This window comes from Mastomys coucha, unplaced genomic scaffold (assembly GCF_008632895.1).
Source record: "Mastomys coucha isolate ucsf_1 unplaced genomic scaffold, UCSF_Mcou_1 pScaffold18, whole genome shotgun sequence".
NCBI classification, from domain to species: Eukaryota; Metazoa; Chordata; class Mammalia; order Rodentia; family Muridae; genus Mastomys; species Mastomys coucha.
The window spans coordinates 46,484,197-46,494,173 of NW_022196900.1; the positions used below are offsets into that span (position 1 = coordinate 46,484,197).

Here is a 9,977-nt window from a genome sequence, read left to right on the forward strand (position 1 = left end):
AAAAAAAGAACTAGATAGAAAGACCCTATTGCTGAAGGCATGATCTATTCTTTTTCTTTTTCTTTTAAATCAATCAATATAAATCTGTCTGTCTCTCTAATTGTTTATTTGGGGTTTTTTTGTTTGCTTTTTTTCGGGTTTTTTTTTTTTTTTTTTTTTTTTTTTTTTTGAGACACAGAGAAAACACAGGGTTTCTTTACGCATACCTGGCTGTCCTGGAACTTGCTCTGTAGACCAGGCTGGTCTCAAACTCACCTGTCATGGTGATCCACCTGCCTCTACCTTCCGGGTGCTGGGATCAAAGGCATGCACCACCCCCACCCTGCTCTCCCCCCCCCACACACACACACTTTTTAAAAAATATTTTTCTTTTTTTGGATTTTTATTTTATTTTATGTGTTTAATTGTTCTTCCTGCATGAATGTATGTGTACCACAAATGTGCATGGTGCTTATAGAAGCCAGAAAGAAGGCATCAGATCCTTGGGAACTGGAGTTACAGGTAGTTGTGAGCCACCATGTATATAGGTGCAACCCAGGTTCTCTGCAAGAATATCCAGTGCTCCTTTTTTTAAAAATAAAGATTTATTTATTTGTTTTATATATGTGAACACACAGTCACTCTCTTCAGACACACCAGAAAAGGGAATCAGATGCCATTACAGATGGTTGTGAGTTACTATGTGGTTGCTTGAACTTGAACTCAGGACCACTGGAAGAGCAGTCAGTGCTCTTAAGCACTGACCCATGTCTCCAGCCTCCAGTCCCCTTTCTTGTTCTCTTCCTAATCCCATGGATGCCCTTCCTTTCCCAACCCATTGCCTTTGCATCTTCATGTCTTTCCTCCGTTGTTTTGTTTGTTTTTAGATGACTCAGTGGGAGACATTGGGGTTGCTTGAAGGAGCATAAGTGAGGGCTATTTACAGGAGCAGGTGAACCTTACCAGTGGCTCTATCCCTGAATCAAATCTTTTCTTTTCCCAGCAAACTGCCTGTAGATCCTCTGGGAGGGATGGAGCCCCTTGAGCCCCTCCTTCCTAGCAACAATTATCCTCAGAAAGAGAAGAGATCTCATGATGGGATTTTTTTTTTTTTTTTTTTTTTTTTTTTTTTTGAATACAGAGTTTCTCTCTGTAGCCCTGGCTGTCCTTGAACTCACTCTGTAGACCAGGCTGACCGTGAACTCAGAAATTTGCCTGCCTTTGCCTCCCAAGCGCTGGGATCAAAGGCATGTGTGAGCCAGAGGCGTGCACCACCACTGCCGGGCTTCATGATGGAATTTTAACAAACCTAATCTGGTGTGGTCCCAACTCCTGAGAATTCAAGAATGTAACAGTTCTGTCATGCCCAGAAGACAGCATTACACAACGTTCCACACCTTTCCCCAGCACTTAGATTCTCAACCCACTCTTCAGCATCGTTAGGAGTCTCTGTAGCAACCACTGCCCACTACAAAAAGAAGTTTCTACGATCAAAGCCAACAACACAAATCTATGACCACAGATGTAAATATTTAGAAAGCGATTTGACAAGAACTTTGTATTCATGTGGCAAAACAAAAACACTAGCTTCCCCACTAGGGGCTGTGACCCTGCGCCCCAGCCACAAGCATTTGACCAGATTTATAGTTCTGGATTCGAAATCCCTCTGGTGGAGCAGGCCTCAGATTCAGTAGTAGTAGTAGTAGTAGTAGCAGCAGCAGCAGCAGCAACAGCAGCAGCAGCAGCAGTAGTAGTAGTAGTATTTTGTCATTTACATGAGAGTTCTACCATTATTGTACCAATGGGCATGTCTTACCTCTCAGGTTGGAGGAAAAGCAGGCAAGGTACACAGCTGAGGAGAACTTTCGCTGACAGTTCTCCCTCAGCAGCCCGCTTGTATCTCTAGCACTAAGAAAGTTAGTCATGAGGAAGAAGCACCCAGTGCAGTTCCAGACTGACTTCTCTCCATCCTGCTCCCAAAGTGTGTGATGATGTCTTCAGCAATAAGGTCTTCCCACCTAGTTCTGGGTTTGAGCCCAGCATGGACTAAACTGGATGTGATAGTGCATGCCTAGCTCTTGGGCTAGATAATGAGACCCTGCTTCATATAGAATACATTTATATTATATTATGATGTATATATGATATATATATAAACCAAACACATCAGAATAACATAAGATCACCATCAGTAACTCTAAAAGCCAAGAAAGCATGAAATCATATATTTCAAAATAAATAACTGCCAGCCAATAATTTGCTATACATAGAAAAATTATCTCTTAAAATTGATGGGAAAAATATAAACATTTCAAGACAGGCACAAATGAAGGCAATTCATTACAACAAAGCCAACACTGCAGAAAATGCTTAAGGGCTATACACAGCAGAACAAGAAAGAGAGTTATCAAAGATAGCCTCAGCTGTCACCGTGACACAATAGTAACCTGGGAAGAATGGGACTCAACTGAGGAGTTGCCTGGACCATGTTATTCTGTAGACATGTCTGTGGAGGGTTGCCTTGATTGTTGATTGTTATGAGAGGGCAAATCCTTCGGTGGACAGTGCCACTCCCACCCTGAATTGTGTAAGAAAGCAGGCTGAGCAAGCCAGAGGGAGCAAGCCAGTAAGCATCATTCCTCTAGGGTTAATTTGTGCTTTAAGCTCCTGCCTTCAGTTCCTGAGTTTTCTCAGTGATAGAGTGCAACATAAGGGTTGTAGGTTGAGATGAACCCTTTCCTCCCCAAGTTGCATTTGGTTCTGGGGTTTATCACAGCAATAGAAAGCAAACTAACACACACACACACACACACACACACATATATATACATATATATATATATATATGTATATATATATGCAAGAGCAAAGGGAAGAATATACTTGTGAGCAAAACAAATGAACAAAGAAGGGATAAGAAGGGATACACTATGTCCAAAATGTGAAATCAGGAAATCCCTAGTCTAGGAGGAAGGTAAAGAAGAACAAACTACCAACAATCAACACAACCTTAGAAAATGGCAAGCTCCTCTCAATAACAGCCTTAAATGCAGATAACTTTAACACATCATTTAATAGACACTGGGTAACTGACTATATTAAAAACTAAGTTTCAGGTCAGGAGAGATGGCTCAGTAATGAAAAGCATGTTCAGCTCTTACAGAGGATCTGAGTTAAATTCCAAGTACCTATGTTGGACAGTTCACAAATGCCTATAACTCTGGCTTGCAGGGAGGACCCAATGCCTCTGGCCTCTGTGTTCACTGTGTGCACACATGCACACATGAGCATACACAAGTTTTTAACATTTAAATGATCCAACTACCTGTTTTCCCCCAGAAACGTACCTCACTAGCCATGACATCTAAAAATTGAGAAAGGACAGAAAGGGAACTATCAAGCAAATGGAGTCCCAAACAAGAAGACTACTATGTATTAATAAAGAGAACAAGTTGTCCAGAAAACATAGCAATCTTAAAATCTATACACCAAACATTGGCACTCTCTGCTGCTTAAAGGAAACACTAAATCACAAAAGGACAATTGGTCAGAAAACAACCATAGTGGGAGACTTTCATATTTCACTTTCATCTTTAACTAAGTCTTCCAAACAAATCAGTAGAGAAACTTCAGAGCTGAATTATACTACAGATCAAATGGATTTCATAGCATGTGCAGAATATTCCACCTGGCAGATATGAATTATATGTTCTTCTGGGTGGTCCGTGGCGCCTTCTCTAAAACTGATCATAGCCTGTGTCACAAGGCAAGCCTTAACAAATAGGAAAGAATAAAAGCAGTCCCTGTATCCTAACAGATCATAGCAGAATAAAGCTAGAAATCAACAGCAAGGAAAATGGAAGAATTGTACACACACTTGGAAACTGAATAGCAACCCCCAATAAATTTTTTTAAAAGATTTATTTGTTTTATGTATATGAATACCTTATGACTGTATAGGTAGTTGTAAGCCATCATGTGGTTGCTGAGAATTGAACTCAGGACCTCTGCTCACTCGGACCCAAAAAAAGATTTTTTAATGATGTGTATGTGTGTGTGTGTGACAGGAGTATGTGCACCATATGTGACACTGGGGATCAAACTCAGAATCTTGTGCATGCCAGGTGAGCACTCTACCAACTGTGCCAGACCCATGATTCGCTTTTAAATGAGCAATGAATGATTGAAGAAATCAAGGAGAGACTTTAAAATGCCTATAATCAAATGGAAATGATAACAATGGAGAGAAGCAGTCACTTACAGTTACTGGTGAAGCAGCTACCAGTCAGTAGTTATCCTGTCTTTCAAAGGGGGAAGAGTCCAGGAACCTCTGCACAGTATCTGTTCTGTTAACATGCCTGACCACAAGAAAGGCGGTTACAGGATTGTTGATTATTATACATAGAACACCTAATTGTTACCAAAATATACAAGCTTAGAAAGATACTGCGTTTGTCAGATGCAGTTAGGTGTGTCCTGTAGAGATGTAGTTTGGGTGTGCCTCTAAAAGCTTCCTTGGATAAAAATGCTAAAGGATGGAAAGTTCCTGCTTATTTTAAGGCAAGTTGCTTGGGAGAAATCTTTGCTCTGTGACCCAAGGCAAAGTCCTCGGAATGGCCTTAAGGTGCCCCAACTGTAAAGGCGAAATGGTTTGGCCCTTACTGACTTGACTTGGAGTCCCCCCATCATGGCAGTAACATGGTTCAACCTGCCAACGGTGTAGGGGAGGAGCTAGAGCCTTTTTTTTTTTTTTTTTTTAGCAACTGGACCTTTGAGAGCTCTCTTTTGGCTCGCTCTAAGTTTGGCTAGGAAGAGCCTTTTTGAAGGAACTCCAGATATGAGAAAGGGATTCTCTCTCTGGGCTTGCTAGAACCACAGAGAAGCAACTAGCAGGACGAAGGTGAACAAGTAATCTAGGAAAGAAAGTTAAGAAGTCCTATGGGGTTTGGAGGAGCTCAAGAGAAAGGAAGACCAGCACCGTAGACTGATACAGATTCCTAAAGAGCTAGCAGGCTAGATGTGGAATCAGGCTTGTAAACAGATACTTTGTATATAGTTAAGAGAATAAAATTTCCTTGCTGAGCAAGCAGGGTCTTACTTTAGTTTCCTCCTCCCGTGTCTTTATGGGTATAAATATTAGATAATTTAAAAGGATAAATATTACAAAAGGCAGTTCTTGTATGGATCTTAGTCATCTGTACTCTCTAAGACTAATAGAAACATAAGCTCACCAATGATGTAATATTTAAAAGTAATGCTGCCGGGCGGTGGTGGTACATGCCTTTAATCCCAGCACTTGGGAGGCAGAGGCAGGCAGATTTCTGAGTTCGAGGCCAGCCTGGTCTACAGAATGAGTTCCAGGACAGCCAGGGCTACACAGAGAAACCCTGTCTCGAAAAAACAAAACAAAACAAACAAACAAACAAAGTAATGCTGAAAAGCACATGCAGGTGTAAAAACACCTGTGCTGTTATTTATTGTTACAGAGACAACCCCACTTAGCCCATCAATACAATACACTTTTCCTGCTCCTCCACTCTGTTTTGGGTGTCTGAATGTGGTATTGAAGATGTCAGCTCCTGACTTTTGGAAAATTCCACCAGGTATCTCCCCTTCCACCCCCCTGGAAGAGACAGGTCATAGAGCACATAGGCACCCCTCCCTTCCAGAAGGGAGAGGTTGATTACATTCCTAAGATAGACCACAGGGGGGACTGACCGTTGGCCACCCACAGTTAAGGGAAGCACTTGCTACCTCATTCCCTAAGGACCAATCAGTTTAAAAGTCACACTGTTCTGCCAATCACATTGTGTCTAGTTGCTGATGCTCTACTCGGCCCCTGGAAACTGTATAAAAACTTACAGGCTGCCCCCAGTCACCACCTCTCCTTCAGGTGCAGGACAACTCCAGCACACTGGAACAATAAATTCCTCTTGCTTTTGCATTGATCCCTGGCTCTGAGTGGTTTACCCAGAGGGTCCCCGGTAACTAAGGCTCATCAGAGTCTTACAGTATCTTCCATGCCTCAGTCTCCCTAGCATCTCTCAAATTAAAATAGAAAAAAAAAAAACAACAGCAATATCAAAATACATTTAAAATATCAATTGAAAAATGGGAAACAAAACCAGGTGGTAGCAGTACACTCTTTTAATCCCAGCCCTCGTGAGGCAGAAAGATTTCTGAGTTTGAGGCTAGCCTAGTCTATAGAGTACCAGGGCAGTCAGAGAGCTACAGAGAAAAATCTTTTCTTGAAAAACAAATGAAAGGAGGAGGAAGAAGGAACAAAAAAAAAAGGGGGGGTGTGGGAAGCAGTGGACGAGAGAGAAGTGTCAATCATTCTTTAGAGAAGGCCCCTAATGACCTGCTTTTTATAAATAGGCCCCACCTCCTCGAATTTCCATCACCTCTCAGTAATGGCATCCAAACAAGTGTCCACTGGCACATTAATGTACTGAGGAAGTCAGAAGCCTCAGGATCCAGTTACTTCCAAAACACCCCACTTCTGAACACTGATACACTGGGAACCAAGCCTTCAACACATATTGGGGGCCTTTATATCCTACCCATAACACCCAAGAAGGTGGATTGAGGCAGGTTTTCAAAAACCTGAACCATGAACTGGGTCTGGAGGTACAAGCCTGTAATTCTAGCTGCTCAGGAAACTGAGGCAGGAGAATTGCAAGTTTAAGGCCTGCCCAGGTTACAGAGTGAGTGACATGGTAATTTAAAAGGGAAAAAATAAAGGATGGCCTGCCAATGTAGCTCACCAGTGGAGTGCTTACAGGACATGCATAAAGTTGTATATTCAGTTTCCAGTAATCACACATGCATATGCACACACATACCAGAGGTCTGTCAAGGATATGAAGCAAAAGAATTCAACACATAAACAAGGTCTCACTGAAGTTTTTGAATGGGGGTGTGACAGAATGACATAATTGAAAACCGTTCTTTAGGAAAAAAAATATTAAAGAGAAATCCCTAGGGCTGAGGTTATAGCTCAATGGTAAAGAACTTGTTTAGATAGGGAGGAAGGAGGATCAAGAGTTTGAGGTTACCCTCTGCCACATAGTAAATTTGAGGATGGATTCCTGCCAGCCTGGCCAGCCTGGGATACAAGAGGGTATCTCAAAACTACAATAATAAAAATGACAGTAAAGGTCAGGGATGGTGGAGTACAACTTTATTTCCAGCACTCGGGAAGTAGAGGCAGATGGATCCATATTAGTCTAAGGCTAGACTGGTCTACACAGAGAGTTCCAGATCAGCCATGGCTACATAGTAAGATCTTGTGCCCCTCTCCCCCCCAAAAAACAGCAACAGTAAAGTTTTGCATAACTTAACAAGCCACCATAGCTTTATCCTGGCTACTTTTCTGTACTATCCTGGGAATGAAGCAGCTATAGCAAAATGTAGCCAGTCCTCAAACCAGTGAATTTACACTTTTACCAAGAGTAAATAATAGGATTTAGAATGATGACATTAAAGAATCATTATATAGGGCTGGCGAGATGGATCAGTGGATAAGAACACTGACTGCTCTTCCAAAAGTCCTGAGTTCAAATCCCAGCAACCACATGGTGGCCCACAACCACCTGAAATGAGATCCGACACCCTCTTCTGGTGTGTCAGAAGACAGCTACAGTGTACTTATGTATAATAATAAATAAATCTTTGGGCCTGAGCGCACAGAGTTGACTGGAGCAAGCGTGGCCAACTGGAGTGAGTAGAGTTCCTAAAATTCAATTCCCAACAACCATATGAAGGCTCACAACCATCTGTATAGCTACAGTGTACTCATATACATAAAATAAATAAATAATCTATAAAAAAGAATCATTATATAATTATGTACATATGTATGTATAATGTGTGTGGACACACATGCCATGCCTGCATGTGGATAACAGAAGATAACTGTGAAATCTGTTTTTTTTTTTTTTTCTGCCTTTATGTAGGTTAAGGGAATTGAATTCAAGCCACCTGGCTCTTGTGTCAAGTGTCTGTTCCTGGGGAACAATTTCAATGATATCATTTTAAATCAAAATTTAACTTCTAATTAATTTAGCTAGGCATGGTGGTACATACTCACATTTAATTCCATGCAGTTTTCAGGTCAGATTCATGGAAGCCAGTAGGAGGCCAACACTGGGACAAGATAGCTGTGCATGGTGTTGTACCCTGTAATCCCAGAACCCAGAAGACTGAGGCAGGAGGACCTTGAGTTTGAGACCAGCCTGTGATATATGACATTATGTCTAAAAAAAGCAAAAACCAAAACAAACAACTTTGGAAAAACAAAAATGACTTCTCTAATAATACTTAATAGTATAAAATGCAATAAAGTTTAAATTTATTAAAATATACTTAGGGGCCTGAGAAATGGCCAGAGTTTGTAATCACTTGCTGCTCTCACAGAGAACACACCTCTGGTTCCCAGAACCTATGTGGTGTTTGATGGCAGGGAGTTGCACATAGTACTTTTGCATGCATTCAAGCAGGCAGAACATCTATGCACATGGAATTAATATAAACATATATAAATAAAGTGTAACTAATGGAGAATAGTGTAGAATCTCTAACACCTTAATATTATTAGTACACAACTCACTACTATAATTTATCAGTTTAATACAATTAATGAACAACTCATGAAAATATTGGCCAAAATCATTGGAGCTCTTTTTTTGTTCTTTGGTTTTTGTTTTTGTCTTTGTTTTGTTTTTTGTTTGTTTTGTTTTTGTTTTTATATAAGATCACATATTGTAGCCCAGGCTGGCCTAGAATTCATTATATAGCCCATGCTAGTCTCCAACTCATGGTAATTCTCTACTGAGCTTCTTGACAGTAATCCTAGCATGACATAGGTCAACAGCTTGGACCCACAATTTGACCTCGAGTCATTTGCTTCACCACTCCCAGACAACCCTTCCTCAGAACTCCTCTCCAAGCTGATGCTGGTTCTTGGTATTATTTGTTTGTGATTATTATTCTAACACATGCAGGCCCAACAAATTCACATATATCTACATATATATGATTATACACACACACACCAAATAATATTGATTGCCTTGACTAGCTCAATGGTTGGACACTTCTAAACCTCCCTGCAGCTAGCACACTCCCCTCCAGTACTTCTGAGTTAACAACTTTTTTTTTTTTTTTTTTTTTGGTTTTTCGAGACAAGGTTTCTCTGTGTAGCCCTGGCTGTCCTAGAACTGACTCTGTAGAGCAAGCTGGCCTCAAACTCAGAAATCCACCTGCCTCTGCCTCCCAAGTGCTGGAATTAAAGGCTTGTCCCACCACTGACCAGCTCTGATTAACATCTTTTAAAAATCTATATTTCATCTGTGCTACACCAGACCCAATTGGGGGAGTGGCTCCTGTGGCCACTCACCCTGATTCTTACATGACAGCAGGCCTTTCAGTCTGATCTTTCTGTTTCCCCTTCATGGTTATCCTCTGCTCTCTTCCTTGTCTGTGTAAGTTAAAAGTCTTGCCTCTGTTGCTCTGCCCAGCCATTGGCTGTACAGCAATTCTTTATTGCCAATCAAAGCCAGCTGAGGGTAGGGATCCTCAGTGTCTTTCAGAAGCACAGCTTTTGGGAGCCAAATTAAGATAAAGCATTAGAGCCATTTCCCAGCACACACACACACACACACACACACACACACACACACACCATTAGTTCTGTTCCTCTACAGTGCTGACAGTGTTTGTTAAAAAAATAGTCATCTGCCCAGGCAGTGGTGGCTCATGCCTTTAATCCCAGCACTTGGGAGGCAGAAGCACGGATTTCTGAGTTTGAGGCCAGCCTGGTCTACAGAGTGAGTTCCAGGACAGCCAGGGCTATACAGAAAAACTCTGTCTCGAAAACATCAACAACAACAAAAAAATAGTCATCCGGATCCCTTGGATTTGGGTATCTAGTTATGGTTATTTTACAAATCATAGATAGATTGTCTTTTTCTTTTTTTCTTTCTTTCCTTTTTTTT

At 41.2% G+C, this 9,977-nt stretch overlaps 1 protein-coding gene across 2 annotated transcripts in view; it reads right to left on the reverse strand.

Moving 5' to 3' along the window:
• The window catches only part of LOC116096205 (perilipin-2), a 52,660-nt gene extending 48,027 nt beyond the window's left edge, over positions 1-4,633 (reverse strand). Inside the window, exon 1 of one of the 2 annotated variants that reach the window (XM_031377805.1) lies at positions 4,241-4,633. The gene's annotated coding sequence lies outside the window, so the exon portion shown is untranslated. The remainder of the gene's footprint in view (positions 1-4,240) is intronic. The other variant, XM_031377807.1, reaches the window with a different exon arrangement.
• Positions 4,634-9,977: the final 5,344 nt, after the last annotated feature.